The sequence below is a fragment of the Plectrocnemia conspersa genome, unplaced genomic scaffold, assembly GCF_051122295.1.
Source record: "Plectrocnemia conspersa isolate PC_06_02 unplaced genomic scaffold, ASM5112229v1 ptg000001l, whole genome shotgun sequence".
Taxonomy (NCBI): domain Eukaryota; kingdom Metazoa; phylum Arthropoda; class Insecta; order Trichoptera; family Polycentropodidae; genus Plectrocnemia; species Plectrocnemia conspersa.
Window position 1 is genome coordinate 17,200,796 of NW_028277165.1, and position 17,171 is coordinate 17,217,966.

General features: G+C 30.6%; 1 protein-coding gene across 7 annotated transcripts in view; it reads right to left on the bottom strand.

Annotated features, from left to right (window-relative positions):
* The window catches only part of CASK (peripheral plasma membrane protein CASK), a 569,337-nt gene that overhangs the window by 360,701 nt on the left and 191,465 nt on the right, over positions 1 to 17,171 (bottom strand). For 2 of the 7 annotated variants that reach the window (XM_088193323.1, XM_088193312.1), the window contains exon 1: positions 862 to 1,210. The exons of the other annotated variants lie outside the window; for them this stretch is intronic. The gene's annotated coding sequence lies outside the window, so the exon portion shown is untranslated. Of the gene's footprint in view, positions 1 to 861; positions 1,211 to 17,171 lie in introns of those variants that run through there. 7 annotated transcript variants of the gene reach the window in all.

Genomic DNA, 17,171 nt, shown 5'->3' on the forward strand with positions numbered 1-17,171 from the left:
GTTGATCCTTTCAATGTTGGTATATGATGCCCATTCATTTGAGATAATGTGGCTTCCTCCAGCAACGACTTAAGACGCCAGGTTTCTTCACTTCGGATCTCTTTCAAAGTTAATCGTTCGTCTGTTATTGTCGTCTTCCTGCCATCGTGGGTGTAACAAACAGTAATGCAATGCCACTCGCGCGATACTCGCCAAACGTCAAACTTTGAATGAGTAAGTGTGTGTGCATGTACGTGTAAGCTGTGCTCTGCAGTGCTGCCAACTTGAAAATATCGAACGCTAATCGTCACACTAAATCGCTAATCGACCAAAAAAGTTTTCATTGCAAATAAATTAATATCAGACTCGACGCCTAACTTTAAAACATATTGCGTTAGTCATTAAAATGTATTATTGTAGTTTATTAGTATAGAGCCTCATGGTTTCTTATAATCATATTAATAGTGTTGCAATCTGGGGTGTAAATATTGAGATGCGCATGCACCGGCCTCGCGTCTTCCTCATGACTCCCACGCCGCGAGGCCCGCGGAGAGGGGGTGCGTCGGTCACTAAGAGCAACGCCTTTCTATGTGGTGTTGCTAAGAGCATCTTAGTGACGTCACGATGACGTTCACGACGTCGACCCCAGTTCCACAAATCCGCACAGGCGTCGCTTCATACGCCACGCCGCGCCGCTATGACCGCGGGGGTGGGGATTCGGCGTCCTCACGCGTTGCGCGCGCATTCTTTTCGGCGCCCGCGCAATTTTGCTGCTAATCGCAAATATGAGCGCTCTTCCCGCTTCTTTACTTATACTTATCGAGCTAATTTGTTACATGCTGAACACCTGGATCAATGGATGAAGGAATGCTCCTGTCTCACCTTTGGCTGAAGAGTCAGGACTCTCCTCTCTCAGACGCGCAGTGTTCGAGCAGACGGCTCGGTCGCGAAAGTGAATCGGCTGATAAACGCATCCCAGCGTTCGCCATCGAATGTCGAATGTCGAATACTGCACGAAGCTCCTCCGTTTTTCAGCCTCGACGAGGGAGAGGCGTTCAGTGATGGCGTCCAACTCCGACCACACGATTCCTCCGCGATTTCTCGGCATTTAGATGCACCACTTCTGACACCAGTTATGTGGGCCAAAAACACGCGAATTTAGTTTACACGGCATCCATTACAAAGGAGCGATGGCGTTGCACCCGAAAACGACAACGGATGAACCCCCACTACCGCGGTCGGCGCGGCGCGAGAGTTTCGTGGAAGACGCTCGAAAAGGCCGCGCATGCGCATATCAATATTTACCTCTCCAGATTGCAATAATATTATGTTTTAAAGATAAGATTTTTTTTTTTTTTTGTATAATATAATATATTACAACCAATATTTTAGTTTATACAAAAAAATAATAATTAATCAATTGATGATATACATACTTTGAAATTTGAATTGACAAACCGTCTTATCGAACTTAATAAACCAATCACACATACTTACTTAATCAAGTATAGACATATTATAATATCTCCACACATGTTGAGTCAATTGACGTCGATTATATTGACATATCAAGCTTTGACTTGGAACATATCAAGGATCTAAATAACATACATATACCAACAAAATATAGAAATGAACAAGATATTTAAACGAATTATTGAAACGTTTTGAACCAAGTCAAGTTAAAGGATCTTTTAACATGATATCTGCTCCAATTAAATTAGACATTATACGAGCAAACATAGCTCGGTTTCTCGTATCACATATTAATGAATACATAAACACACTGTTAAAATCGCATTACTGCCAGCCTTTCATTTATCACTTTTGCATGAAAGACATGCGCATGTGTAATACATATATATATGGATAGAAATACATTTTCTAAAAATACACAACGAGACATTTTCACGAGCTCGCCGCCGCTATCACCGTCCCGATTATGATGGCATCTTTTGTGTATATGTACATACATACATATGTGTGTGGGCGGTTTATGGCTTACCTTGTGATGCTGTATCATGCTTTGTCTCCTGTAGTCCCTGGTCCTGGCCAGGTAGTACTTATAGACGTGAGGTGGCATGGACTGGCGCGTCTCAGTGCCTATCCAGCTCGTCCCCCTGGGGGACGGGGGATAATAGTCCTTTACAAAAGGGGTGCTCATCACACGACACCCTTCTTCGCCACACCACTTTACATCACCACAACACAACCCGCCGATTTAGCCACTGGCTTATTTTAGTATAACGTACACAATGCTTCAAACACTTCAAAAACATATTCATATAAGAAAAAAATATACACTACTAAAAAAACTTGCTTTATATTGATGTATAATTTTAAGTTCAATTTTTATGTCCACATATTATAAATGTTGAGTGCTGTAGAATAAATAAAAACATAAAAAATATCCATTTTAGCTCTTTTTATGCATACATATACGTATAAGTTAAATATTACAATTTCAAAATTATGATGGATGTTAATGGTTGCTAATAGTGGCGGCCCTTGAAAATTTGTAGTGGAGAGGCTGCAGCCATAAAAGTTAAGAAATTGCACAAAATATTCACAATAAAATTTAAATATGTCCTATACTAGACAAAAAATAGTTAAGTTGACTAAGTTATATACACAATATAATAGAAACATTAATTTTATACTGAGAGTGCTACTAATATATTAACGACCAGCCGAATATTCGATTTCCGTTAGTTAAACACTAACGCAAATCCTTAATCTCATAAGATTTTTATCCTACCCCCGTTATGGGTGTTATTTTGCAGATCACCTTGTTCAACTGATACATTAATACTACATTGCATTGGAAATTCACCTCGAAATTCTAAACAATGTTGCTGATATATGTAACGACACAATGTCAAATTTAATTCTATGGGTTGTGTGGCACATGCCATTTAACTGCCAATACATGGTACTAATTTGGGTGAATAAATGTTTAAATCAATTATAGAACAGATGTATATCATTGTGCAAACGAATAAATATTGATCCAAAGATCAAGATACTTTTGCTGTAAATCAAATCTTATCCTAGTCCAAGGTACATAAACACAATGAAATAATACTAAAACATTTGTCCGAATAAAGTAATTTTATGTATCTCTACAACATTGAAACATGTGTGATAAGGAGGAATTTAGTAAAAAAAAAATGTGAAGCAATATTAGATATTTCTGCTGACGATGCATATATTTTTTTAAATCATTTTACTGATTACGATGTTGAAAATAGAACTTAGCACAAAGTGTGCAATATAAAAAAATAAGCTATTAGCTTTGATGAATAAGAGGTTATATTTAAAAAAAAAATATATAAATGTTGTTGATAGTTAAAATTCATATCGTTGCAGTAACATCAACCGCCACTCTTTGGACAATTTATGTTATTTAAAAAAAAAAGTAAGTGCTAAAACCGTTTAGAAAACTACATTAAATTTAGAAAATTAGCATAATATCTCTATAACTAAAATTACATAAACATTTAAGGCATAAATAAATAGCACTATGCGAGCAGAATTTTTTTTTTTTTTTTAAGAGAGCATAGATTTAAAATTGCTGCTGACATAATATATTTGTACAGTTGTATATATTTATTGTAATTCTATTCAACTACGACTAGCAGTAGTTAAGTAGTTGTCAAAACCACCAACTGAGCGTAAAATATAAGACTAATTTAAAGTACCAAGTGAGCATTAAAATTTTAATTAAAGAGTTACCATGAAAAGCGTATTTTACTTATAGTCTGTCTGTTCCTTAGTTAATATACATATTATATATTAATATTATACGACTTTATAATTGCAACGTAAATAAATTATTTAATTAGAATGTATGTTTCATTACTGTAGCATATGTTATATAAAACAGTTATGTATGTCAAAACCTAATGAATTTTTTGTAATCTGTATTTAGGATAACCCCCCTGTAGTTTTCACGTTTTCTTTTTTGGGTATTGGTAATAAAATCTTTGTATTTTATTTTTAGGGCGATATCTCTGTAATTCTACATTTCATACTCATTTATGTGTGTGGCATCTTAGTTTTTATCTTCATTTTTTAAATAATTTCTGATGCCTTATTATTAAGACATATAATAACATTATGAACAATTCAATATAGATTATTGAATTTGTTCTTTCGATGAATGGTATGCTTCATCCTAATTTTGGCATAGGATTTTATTTCGATGATTAGATTGAGCAATTTTCTAAAATGCTTACTCTAGCCATTAGGCCTAGGTTAAAAAACATTGTATTCAATTTGTTTAAAAGTTGATTATACTAATAATGTAATAATCATTATATACCGGAATTGAACAAAGGACCATTTGAACATTACAAGAGCATTTAATCCTAAAAAGTTCTTACATTTTTTAGAATATCCTGTGTATTTATTTTATATTAAAATAAATCTAAAAATGTTCAATGCTGGGAATGATTAATGTGTACATAAACTTGTACTATATATTGAGAGGGTGTAACTTCAGAAACAAATATATTAAGCAGACGACGAGAGCGAATTTTGAAAAAGGCTCAAAACAGCCCGAGGACGTGCGGTGAAAAATATGAACCGGAAAAATCCAATAATACGAAAGAAAAGGACGTCCTGTTTCTACCGAAACTACGTCAGAATTGCGCAAAAATACGTCTTGAATCACATGCGAAATATTAATATGAGCTTTGAAAATATGTCTTTATACATTTTTATGACATAACGAAAAAACATGTGAAATTCACATATGAAAATTTTTAAGATATCTTTTCTTCGGTTCTATTTATTTTATTAAATAATACTGACGTAGTACTATTTAAACATATTTTTTATAGAACAATATTGTTAATAAAAATGTTGCAAATTAAGAAAAATATATTTAATATAAAAATAAAATATTAAATATTTAGTTATTAGTTAATACAAACCACATTGACAATGGTCAATTCAAGTATTGTATCATTAGTGTAGATTCATTGCCAAATTACCTTTTGTGTTGGGGATTTCCCTGTACAATGAAAAGGAAAGGTTTTCAAATGTCTGCTTTGATCTGAAGTGAGTAAGATACGACGATCTGGCCTTTATAATGTTGAGGACAGATATTGTACTACTGGTGTGAAAAGGTTCAAATTAATGTTATTATTTTCACTTTAATGGATTATACTGATCAAACTATACGATTAAAATAATTTACCGTCGCCATAAATGTATTTATGTAAAGACAGTGCCAGCTTAAATATATGTGTGTGATAAACAAATATAAGACTAGTTTTTTATAAAATATTTTTTAACCATTTCTTTAAATTTAATAATTGCACTTGCCTGTCTTTATAATAATAACAAATATCATAGTCATTAGCTTTATGATATTAAATTCAATCGAAATAATTAAAACATATTTTATCTTGAGCTATTCCTAATTAATTTAAACTTGCTAAAACTTATCTTATTAGCAACAGCATAAACAGGAAGGGTAACTTCAAGCTTTCAATTTAATATTTAAGCCAGTATATATTTAAATCCATGATATAATAATAGATTTTAGAGACAGGCTTTTAATAAATTCGTTATAGAAAGTCAGTTTCTCATTTATTTGGGTCACTAGTTTTAAAAGCGCTTTAAATTGATATTTCAATTAGGTATTCAGGTATCACTTAATTGATTCGCTGTTTTATTTATTTCCATTTCCTTAACTCTGCTTTCCCGTTTATTATGAAATCCAATCAATATCCATTGTTTCAGGCAATTTTTTTCCTCTAAGAAATTTTGTTCGATATCTGTTTCTTTTGCTCCTTCAGTACCATATATTATTTTTTCTATAGCCCATCGACACACCTTTTCACTGTCATGCTTTATTTGTTCGTTTTGTGCACAGAGTACAAATAAATCTTCAATTAATTCGCAGTAGTAAACTTTTAAATTTTATTTGATATAGCTTTCTGATTTTATAAATCATTTTAAATCGTTTTCAACTAAACTTCATATTAGAGAACCTTTAAAGTGACATTTACATACAATCCAATTTGCTTTATTACACAAAATTAAAAAAATATTAATCAATATAAATTATAATAAGGTTCGTTTTAGTGCCTTCTATGTCATTGGCCATTTGCAGAAAGGGATGTTTCATCTGTCCTAATATAGCACTTTAAATTACCAAACACAATAATATTAACTATACAGGAATGTAAAAATATTTAAATTATAAATATGAGCATGTGGGGTCCAACGGTCAATAATTTTTTTATCAAAATTTGCGCATTTAGCGTGAGAGAAAAAAAAATTGCATATTACGCGTTAAAAGCGCAATAAGCAAAATGGCATTTATCTTTACGGCTTGCCAAGTACACTATATGTGACGATAACAGATTTCGAGGAATTAGCTAAAAACATTTTTCAAAGCCCGTTCGTGCACTTTACATACACACACAAAATGTTCGTGCACTTTACATACACACACACAAAAAGTACGGTCATGAAACACAAATGATTTACTAAGGAAGTAGACATAAATACAAAAAAAATTCCACCCCCAAATTTTAGTATTCGTGGCGAGAAAAAAAGATTCTCTCAAAAAAATATTTGTTCTGGATTTGCTTTCGTCAGCACTTTATAGAGAACCTTTACCTAATATCCCCAATATGTAAAACAAGAGAGTTCATCTGAATTTGCAACGAGTTAAACAAAGCCTATTATTGACAGAGTCTAAGAAGACTCTTCACATCAACCCTAGTCCAGCTACGACGTCTGAAAATCGAAGTTCAACTCGATCTTCGGAGATGCTTGAATTTTTTAGACACAGATAATAAGGCAACGTGACTGTATGAGGACTCAAAATAAAATTGTTGTACAATAATAATAATGAATTACCAAATATCTTTGCCTTATATTATGATAAGCACCTAGATACTCAGGTTCGAAAAATTAAATAATTTAAATATCAAAACTATGCTTGTTGCATTATTATATAAATGTTATTTTTATATAAAAAAAAATACTTATATACATATACTGTATGTATACATGTGTATCAAGACAAGGGATAAGCCTGTTTCTAAGTCCAACGTCATTTTTCCGAGTAGAAAATTTGTTGAGCTTTCGGCCGACACGGCCTAAGCAGAGATTTCTTACACGTGTAACCGTCCCAAGACAGGGGGCAGTTATTTGTTAGAAAACGTGGAAGGTTGAGCCCATCAATTACGAGGTTTCCCGACATAGGATCACAGTGTTTGTGTGCGTGATTAAGAATTACGCCCTTTCATCAGTAAGCATTATGCGGTGGACGAGACCTCGTTCATTGTGTTACACACTGTTTTATTGTTTGTGTTTATATAAAGGCTCTGGTGATTTAGGAACTACTTAAATCATAGAGTAGTTTCCCGTGGGATATTCACGCGGGATGGGTGTTTATTGGTTTGATTGAGCCGAACCTGTTTTGTTTCCTGAGGGAATGGGAGAATATTTCAACTAAATAATTTGTATTGCCATCTAGCGGCAGAGCTTAAAATTAATAATATTATTTTTATTTAAAGATAAGATAAAGTAATTAAATAAACATAAGGTAAATTACTATTATTAAATCAATTAAAACAATACAGTATGATAAAAAATAATAACACAATAAAAATAAAAATATTAATAAAATATAATATTAATTTATTATAAATATTTTTATATTTATAGCAGAGACTTGAACCACAAAATTAAATGAATTTATAAATAAAACTTTTGGCATCTAACGGCAGAGTGTTACTATTTAGGCAATTTCACCCAAAAAAATAAGATTTTTTTTAATAATTTATAATTTAATATTATATTTGCGCATTATATCAGTAATAATATAAAAATAGAAGTACGTTTATCATGAAAAAACTAGTACATATATCCTTACACCCTTTTTTACTAAATAATAAAAAAAATCATACCATCTAACAATATTTTACCATAAAAAGTAAGAATATAAAAAATAAATAAGATTATCTGTGTGTAAAAAAATAATTAACTACTAGTGAAATTATGAAAATATTATTGGTCTTATGCATGACAATATTTATAATACTTTTTTATATTCATATAGTGCTTTATATGTACATGTAAAATAAATAATTAATAAAAAGTACGTTCAAAGTACATCTTTATACTCTTAGGTCAAGTTTTATTTTATTATACATGAGTGGTATATCAGTAATGAGTTTATATATTAAATTAAAACTTTACCTAAGAATAATAAATACAGTAAAATGTGATACAAAGCAATGCTTTTAAACTACTTTATTTTTTAATTAATGAAAAATAAAGAAGGAAAATAGATTTGATAAATAGTTTTGCCTTTAGTACATAAATATAAAATACTGCGTATTACAAAAATAAAATAAAATTAGTTTTGGTTTCAAACTTGACTAAATATAATTAGCACCCATTTTAATATTTGCTTATTTTCACAGATGTCAATATACATATTAGTAAAAATAATAATAGTATTATACATAGATATTATTTGTTACAATTATTATTAATACAAAATATGTGTATTACTTAATTATTAAAATATATTTGTGTTTTTTACAGTTGCATTTAAAAAAAAATTCTATCAAGTGTCTAATAAAAATTAAAAACAACAAGAATTCAATAGTGTGAGAATGTGTATTAAAAAGTTTAATAAATGTTTTAAGATTAATAAATTATTATTACATTATAACGTAATGCTCTACATATATTTACGTACAATATGTATATCAAAACATTTCCAAAAATAGATCTAAAGATATTTGTTTATAAAATACAACAATGTAATATAAAATATTAAAGATACATTAAACACATTTTTAATAAAATTATGTACAAGAAAAAAATAATATTTTTCATCATGTAATATATGCATAAAACGTGGTTAATTTAATCTACACTATCTGTTAATCTCTACCTGCGTATGGGGTCAGTTATTGCAAAGATTCTTTGATCGTGAGAAAATGACTTGTTGCATATACGCGTTAAAAGCGCAATAAACAAAAATGCAAATACTCTTTACTAATCACCGATAAGTGCATTTGCACTTAAGAAGCTAGAACAAATAAATTTATTTTATTTGTTTTAGCCAGCACTTGTATATCGCAGATCATTGACTTCCATTCAGAATTCACTTTCGACAGGGACCTTAATCAAGAACTTCCACCAGTTACTCCTGACTTGAGATAAGCGGAACCACGCCTCTACCGGAACCTAAAAAACTAAGAAAGCAGCCGCTTCCCTCTTCACGAAACCATAATCCAACTACGATTTCCGAATTAAACCCGATCTTCGAAAACGAATTTAATATACATACGCAGATAAAATAACTTACGAATACAAATTGTGCGTGACTTTGTTGCACAATAATATATAACTTGGATTTAGTTTTTATGATTGATTATAATAAATGGTAAATAAATATAAGTACATTTATATATAATTAAGTTATGAGATGTACAATTTATAGTATAATTTTTCGAAATATTGTTTGGAGTCCGTTCAGTTCAGTTTGTTAAAACACTTTCGAGCGTAAGAAAAGTAAATAACAACTCGTTTGGACAAAAGGCCTAACTATAATAGAATATTATTAAATAACATAATTGCGTACATAAACAGAGCACATTGTATGCCTGTAATGATAGAAACCCTACACTTTTATGCATAAAGGATGCAACAGATGCGTCTCTCAGCGTAAAAGTCATCAATGTGATATACTCCTTTGCACTGACGACTTTAAGAATGTGTTAATCTTGTAAATTTCATTTATTCAAGGCGTGAACATATAATATTTAGTTGGTCGAATATACAAGCGATGCAATTGGCCAACCGATTTCTGCATTTTTGTGATACGCCGAAGACTATAAAATATCTGACAATTTGTCACATGGGCAACGATCTTACGATTCGAGACGAGAGGGTCAGAGACAAGCACACGCATTAAGAGCAGACGATCTTACGATTCGAGACAGAGGGTGAAAGATGATCAAGCGCATCAAGAACAGACGATTACGATTCGGGACGGCAGACAACCAAACAGACCGAAACTTCTCTCGAGATTCTCCACCAGCGCGGAGTCAACAAAAATATTTACAACGCGACAACATTTCGATTTAGTAAATCATACAAATTATCTGAATAAACTGTTACCAGCTTTGCGGTGTATATTTTGGCTTCAAAGTCACACCCCTTCGGCCTCAATAGTATTTTTTTTGTCATACAATAATTCATTAGTAATATGATTTAGAAGTGGTTCAGAAAAGAGTATTGCAGTTTAAAAAAACTTGAATACTATATTTTTGCTATTTTTACAACTATTAAATATGCGATGCGTATTTGTATAATTTTACCGTAAAATAACTTTTTCAAGAAGGGTAATATTCACCTAATTTATATGTAAAGTAGGCACTGATTTAAAATCTGTCAATACTGTATTTTACACAATAGGTCAATTTAGGCATTATTTATACATACAAGATATAAAAAAAAAACGTTGTAAATGCAATCCAGCCTAAACGTATTCGTTTTTTATAGAGGTCCGCTCGTAAAATGACCGTAAATTATTCTATACAGAGACCTTTTAAAAATACATTACCCGAAATAAGCATTGAAAAACGTTTCTAAGATTAAACGAAACTTTAACGCTAATGTACGTTTCCGTTGTGTCGTTATTCGATCTTAGATTTCGTATTTGAATATTAAATAGAAGCGAAAATACCCGAATTGAATATTCATAGCTTAATAAAGGGTACAGCTTAAACCGTTCACATGGATGAAATTTTAAGAAGGTCACGGATATATGGTAAATAGCTGAACCTTTTTTTATTCTAAGCCTTTACTTCATATTCCAGTCATTGCTTGGTCCAAGGACGGATGTAAATTCGAATTAATTAAAATGCTCTTAAGCATGTATGTAATAAAATGAGAATAAAAATATCACAGCTCAGAAAAAAAAGGGAAAAAGAATTAATTGCATTTTCTTTTATGTAATGTTTTCACATTTAAAAGGCAAAAACCGCGAATATTATCAAAGAAGAAATAAATTATATAATATCCGGAATTGAATTAGATTATTTATTCCGACGTATAAAAATATTATTCTGAATAATATCTCAATTTGTAATAATTATTTTCTTGAGTACTTTATAGGCGTAACCCTTGCGGTTTTCTTTAATTTGGAAAGTAAAATGCTAAATATACAACACTGGTATTTTTGCATATGTTAATCGTAAGGTCAGGGAGAGAAAACAAAGAAATTAAACGCGTTTTTTATAATACGTGTAATTTTATACGCAAAGGGCGTCGGCGATAAGGGTCGAGATTAATTTGGCGAAAAAATGTTTACCTGCTAATAAATTAGCACACATTATGCTTTGAGTTCATTCTTTACTCCCTTTGTTTGGTTTGACGAATGACTGTGGTTTAAAGCTTTAAAGTCAATATTTGTTAAAGCGTTTAATTTTTACGGCCCTCCGCGGTACAACAAAAAGGCCGCTGTAATTTTATTAACCGCCGAATTAATTCAAGCAGTGGCAAAATCTTATTAACAGAAACGTGACATTATTTTTAAACATGTATATAGAGGTACTGATGTAGGTAGTGTACGAATTAAACTTTTCCTACGATCGTGTCACATTAACGTCACCGTGCCATTTTCAGAGTATGTACATCGTGTATGTGGTGGATTATCTCTCAGTGTAATTTTAGCCGTTTACGTAATTGGCCAGGGTAAATGCTAAGATAATTCCATGAAGTCGGTAGAGACCCACAAAATTATCCCATCACTGTACAATCAGCTTTGTATGTAAAGTATTGCACAAAAAAATCTCTCGCGTGGCACAGACCTGTAATTACAAGTCTGTAATTTTACAGCTTTAATTTAACCTGAATATTTATATTTATTTTAATCAAGAGACACTTTTTAATTGCATAAATAATTGTCAAATTAAAATATAATAAGTCGAAGAACAAGTTTTGCCTTAATATTTTTATAACAATCAAAAACTGTTTTAAAACAATTGATTCGGGTATTTTGATGGCTTGTTAATTCATATAAAAGGCAAATTCAATACCATAATTGATTTTAACCCATCAATATTTGAGTAGTTAAAAACTACGAATAATTGAGAACCCTATTTGCAATTCTTCAAAATGGAATCGGTAACAAAATCAAGCACAGAAAAACGCCATAAGTACTTTTGAAAGCCGTATTTAAGATCTGAGCGCTCAGTTTCTGAAGACCGAGTACAAGAAGAAAAGGCGACTGAGTAGAAGTCGAAAAATATTTCTTGAAAATGGAGCTGAAATAAATATACTTTTACAAGGATAAGATACTATCATAAAATTTAATAAAGAAAATGTAAAATTATGCACGAGAAAAAAAAATTGCAACTACTATTAATAAACATATTATTGGAATAATTTTAGAAGTTAAATAGTAATATATTAAATAGAACCGCAATTCGAGTGATTAATGTGAATTATAAGACGTCCTTTACTATCGAGTCTTAATTATTCAAATGTCCTTAAATATCGGTAATGACTCATCGATTAAACCAAAATCGTATTAATATATGTATTATTAATCTGTATACATATTTTTTTATTAAGTGAATATATGTTTTTATGCTACTGAAATATGAGTGTAACTTTCATAAATTATATTTTTTATAGTAAAAATAGCTATAAGGATGTGTTTGTAAAATATGTTATATTATTAATAATATTTAAACGTATTTTTTTTATTTTTAAATTAGCATTTTCAGAATAAAATATGTATATGTATATATTAAAAAAGCTTACGCAAGAATAACTCTGGCGTTCAAAAAGAATTACAAATTAAGGCATCAGTCGTATTTTAAATTTATTTTATACGGATATTGAGAAATTCTATTTTTTCACGAAATAAAAATAAATTGTATGAATTATATATTCACTGACAGAGATAAAGGCGAATTGTATTAGATATTTAAATATACGAATTATGTACATATAATGAATAAACGTGCCTTCGTGCGAAAATTCCACTATCTTAAAATCCCCAAAAATATAGAGAAACCAAACACGAAACATCTCTCAACCGTGATATTTTTAATTTGCATATTTTTCAACCTCGACAAAGTTGATATTTGAAAGACTGAAAATTGAAAAGCGGCGGAACGAGCCTTTTTTAAAGCCAAAGTGAAAATTAATTTAGACGGAGAAAGGAAGCGGGTACGAAATACCTAGTGCAGATTATTGAGTTCTAAAACTACGCTTTTAGCTTATATTCCTGTGAAAAGCTACGACCTTAATCCCGAATAAGCGCTTACAAAAGATCTCGATTGGCCTGGGTGACCGTTCTCAAATTTATGGTAAGTGCCCTAAGTACTGTTTCGTTCTATCAAAACTTTTGACAATTTCCCCAGCATTGATTTATTAATCCATATCTCCGCTGTGGCCTATTCTTTGGATTTGTTCCCCAATTGGGCGATTGAATGAAAAAAAAGTTTTTTTATGGCAGACACAGGTAGCCTATTTGAAAAGTTGGCAATGGATACTAAGAATAATACGTTTTTTGTAAGTTTTTACATGTAAAAGTTTTTGGCCGAAAAGATGTCGACAATATGGCAACATCGATTTAATGTCGTCATAATAAATTAAATATTATAAATCATTAAAGTAAAAATAAACACAATAAAGAACCATTGCTTAATATTTAAAAACTGTCAAGAAATTTAGATTATTTTTTTAATTATCTTAGATCATCGATCTGTTTTTATAACTTTCAAATTATAAGCTTAACTTGCATCAGTAAAACATTTATATCTAAATTTTCGCAAAATTTTGTTTAACGTTGCATAAGTGTATGTTTAAAATAACGCGTAATAAAATAATAATTCAATGATTTATTTTCATGTAGAAAAGGTCAAACTATTGCTGAACATTATCGTAGATTTACATCTATTTGTGGCCATGACGTTATGATTAAAGTCATCTATTGTCTCTGATGATATTATAAAAATGAAACAGACGCGAAATTATATAAATTAATATGGAATATTTCTGGGCTTAATATATTTACTTATCAAATACCCCTCTTACATTTTTATATTATATGTATAAATAAAAATAGCATAGCAAAGCCGACTGATTTTGAAAAAAGTCCAAAGATGAAAGACAAGTAAAATTGACAGGCCTCCGAATCGAACGAATATTTTTTCATAATAGATCGTCGTCTGTAACCTAATTTTCTCTGATAAATCACTCTTGAACACACGCACGTATTTTTTTTTTTATGTAACCAAACCGAATATATTAATATATACTATAAATAATATTAAACTTCGAAGCAAACGTTAAGCGAAATATATAATTATTAAAAATTCTTCCTCGATCTTTGATCCCCGAATATTTCAGAACGTGCCCAATTATAAGTTGCTTTCGTATATTGATCTAGATTAACCGCACACGGTACTAAGCAAGTTTTCCCAAGTTTTTCACAGAATTTTCTCATCCTACTAAATGAATAATCAAATTGCGAAAGCGTGTGTATGTGGCGCTCGTTTGTAACAACGAAAGTTTTCTTAGTTTGCTTTAAACTTTTTAATCCTATTATGAAATAATAAAAAAAGTACTTAATAAATATTATAGAAACATAATGTGTTAATGAGTCGGCAATTGCATATAAAATAAGACGGGTTCTAGATTCGACTACACAAATATTGTCTTGGTACCAAAAACAGATAATCAAATTGAAAAAAAATATAAATAAACTATTGAAATTTAACACATATTTTCATATTTCTTGAATATTCGATCATCTTCAAAGACTTAAACTTTCATTGAAATGATCCAAAGCTTTATTAAAATAAATATTAAAGCACCATAGAGCAACGCCATTAGTCTTTAAGACACGGCGGTTAGGTTAGGCCTTTGTTATGTATACCGTACGTGACAATAGAGAGATTAGCTAAAAGTATGTATAAATATCGTGTGAGACCTTTAATAAGTGCTATTGTATTACATTGACTGCAGAAGTAATACAGATTGATATTTTAAACACAGTAATAAAACAGACGGATATTAACAAATCCAATCACATTTTTTCATAAATCTTCATTTACTTCTCCTGGTGCCTTATCACTGTGATGCAAACTTAACTACCCGAGTATTTAAAATGCTTCTTCGTTCAATGTTAAGCTTAACGGGCCCACGGGGAGCTTACTTATAACCATAAATTTTGTTTTATCAATGTTTTCTCGTAGGCCCTTTTTTAAACATTTACATTTTGCACCATCAAGGAATCTTTAAAAGTCGTCTACGGCAAACATTGCTTTGTCATCAGCATATCAAATATTTTTAATTGTCTCCCCACCGATCTTTATTATTTTATATCACTGGAGTATTTTTTTGAATATGGTTTCGGAGTATAAATTTAAAACAGTAGGAGAGACAACGCATCTCTGTCTGACACCTCTCTGTATTGAAATATTTACGGCTTGATCTCCCGTAATGATTATTTCTTGATGTCTTTTTGCCCAGTAGAACTTAGGCTCTCTATAAGATGATCATGTTTTATGCGATCGAATGCTTTTATAGAATCTATGAAGAAAATAAACAGGTTTACAGACTTCGTAACATATATGAAGCTGCGCCAGCATACAGAAGAACACTTCTTGTGTACTTTTCCTAAGACCTAATTATATACTACTTATAATTTATTCGTAACGTGTATGTATTCTTTTTTGTATAATATTCAACATAACTTTCAGCGACGGATTCATTAAGATGATTAGTCTGAAGTCGCTGCATATGTTCGAATCAATGGTAAGGAATTTTTATTGAGAAATTTTGTGAAGATGTTGAGTTTTCCTTGTTCAGATTTTACAAAAACTCTGCTGATATCAAACAGGTCTGGTTGACTAATAGTTTTTTTATGGCATATTCTACCTCTGAGGTGCCTTTTAAAGTTTGTCCTCATTTGCTATAGGTGTTTTATGGTCCTCAAATAATTATTTCATATACTAAGTCCATTGATTTTTTTCATTAAAAGGTAAGAAATATTTTTCCCTTTGTGTCTTGAAAGAATGGCTATTTTTTCAATTAAATCTTCTTTTAATTTTTCATCATTAATATGGTCATAGCAGTGTAAATTGAAAGATCACGAAATCTCTTGTGCGGTCTTTCTTGAAGTTTATCATCTTATTTGCTATGGCTTTTTACCGGTCCCCAAATAATTATTTATTATTTCTTTTTCACTCAAGCTAATTAATATTTTCCCTTTGTGTCTTAAAAGTATAGAATTTTTTTGATCAAGTCCTAATGCTTTTTTTAAATTTTTTCGTCATGAAATCACTGAATTTTCTAGCTGGTCAAGGTATAGAAGCGGATACATAGCGCATATATCTACATTTCCATTCGAAACTTGCTTCTATCAATTATTCATCAAAAACTTCCAACAGCTCCACAATTTTCACGCACAAGAATTTATCTGAAGTTGAAATGAAGTGGAGCAAGGTCGACCACCGTGACGAAGAAGACCGAGAAAGCAGCCGCTTCTCTCAGCACGTCGGCGTTCAGAGTTAAACCTGATCTACAGATGCAGACAAGGTTTACATAGAACGAATTAACTTTACCTTATATAAAAATAAACACATTAACACTATTATAAAATCGACTTTGTTTATGAAAGGTTTCGGTAAAATATATTGTTATGAAACAATTTTAATCGTGCTTATTTGCATTTTCATTATTGTTATTCCTGGATAATTATACTATATTCATTATTCAGAATTAATTGAAAGCTGAATTTCGACTTTTAGTTTATGAATATTAAAATACAATTTATCAGTATTAAAATGGATATGAAAATATACGATATGCTATATTGAATAATCGCTTTCTTCAGATTTTGTGACTACTTGTAATGCGTAGCTTATATTATTTACAAATTAATTATTCTTAGTGGGAAAAAATATACAGTAATTATAAAAATAACAAAGAACTTTCATCCGAATTTAGTAAACAAATTATAAATACAATTTTAGATATTTTCATTTTACATAAATAATATCATTTTGCTACGAAATGTGCGCATTTAACAAAAGTCAAATGGAGTGAGATAAACGTACTGAAAGCTCATAAATCAATTATATAATATTAATATTTGTATTATATTAATATAATACTGCTTGTTT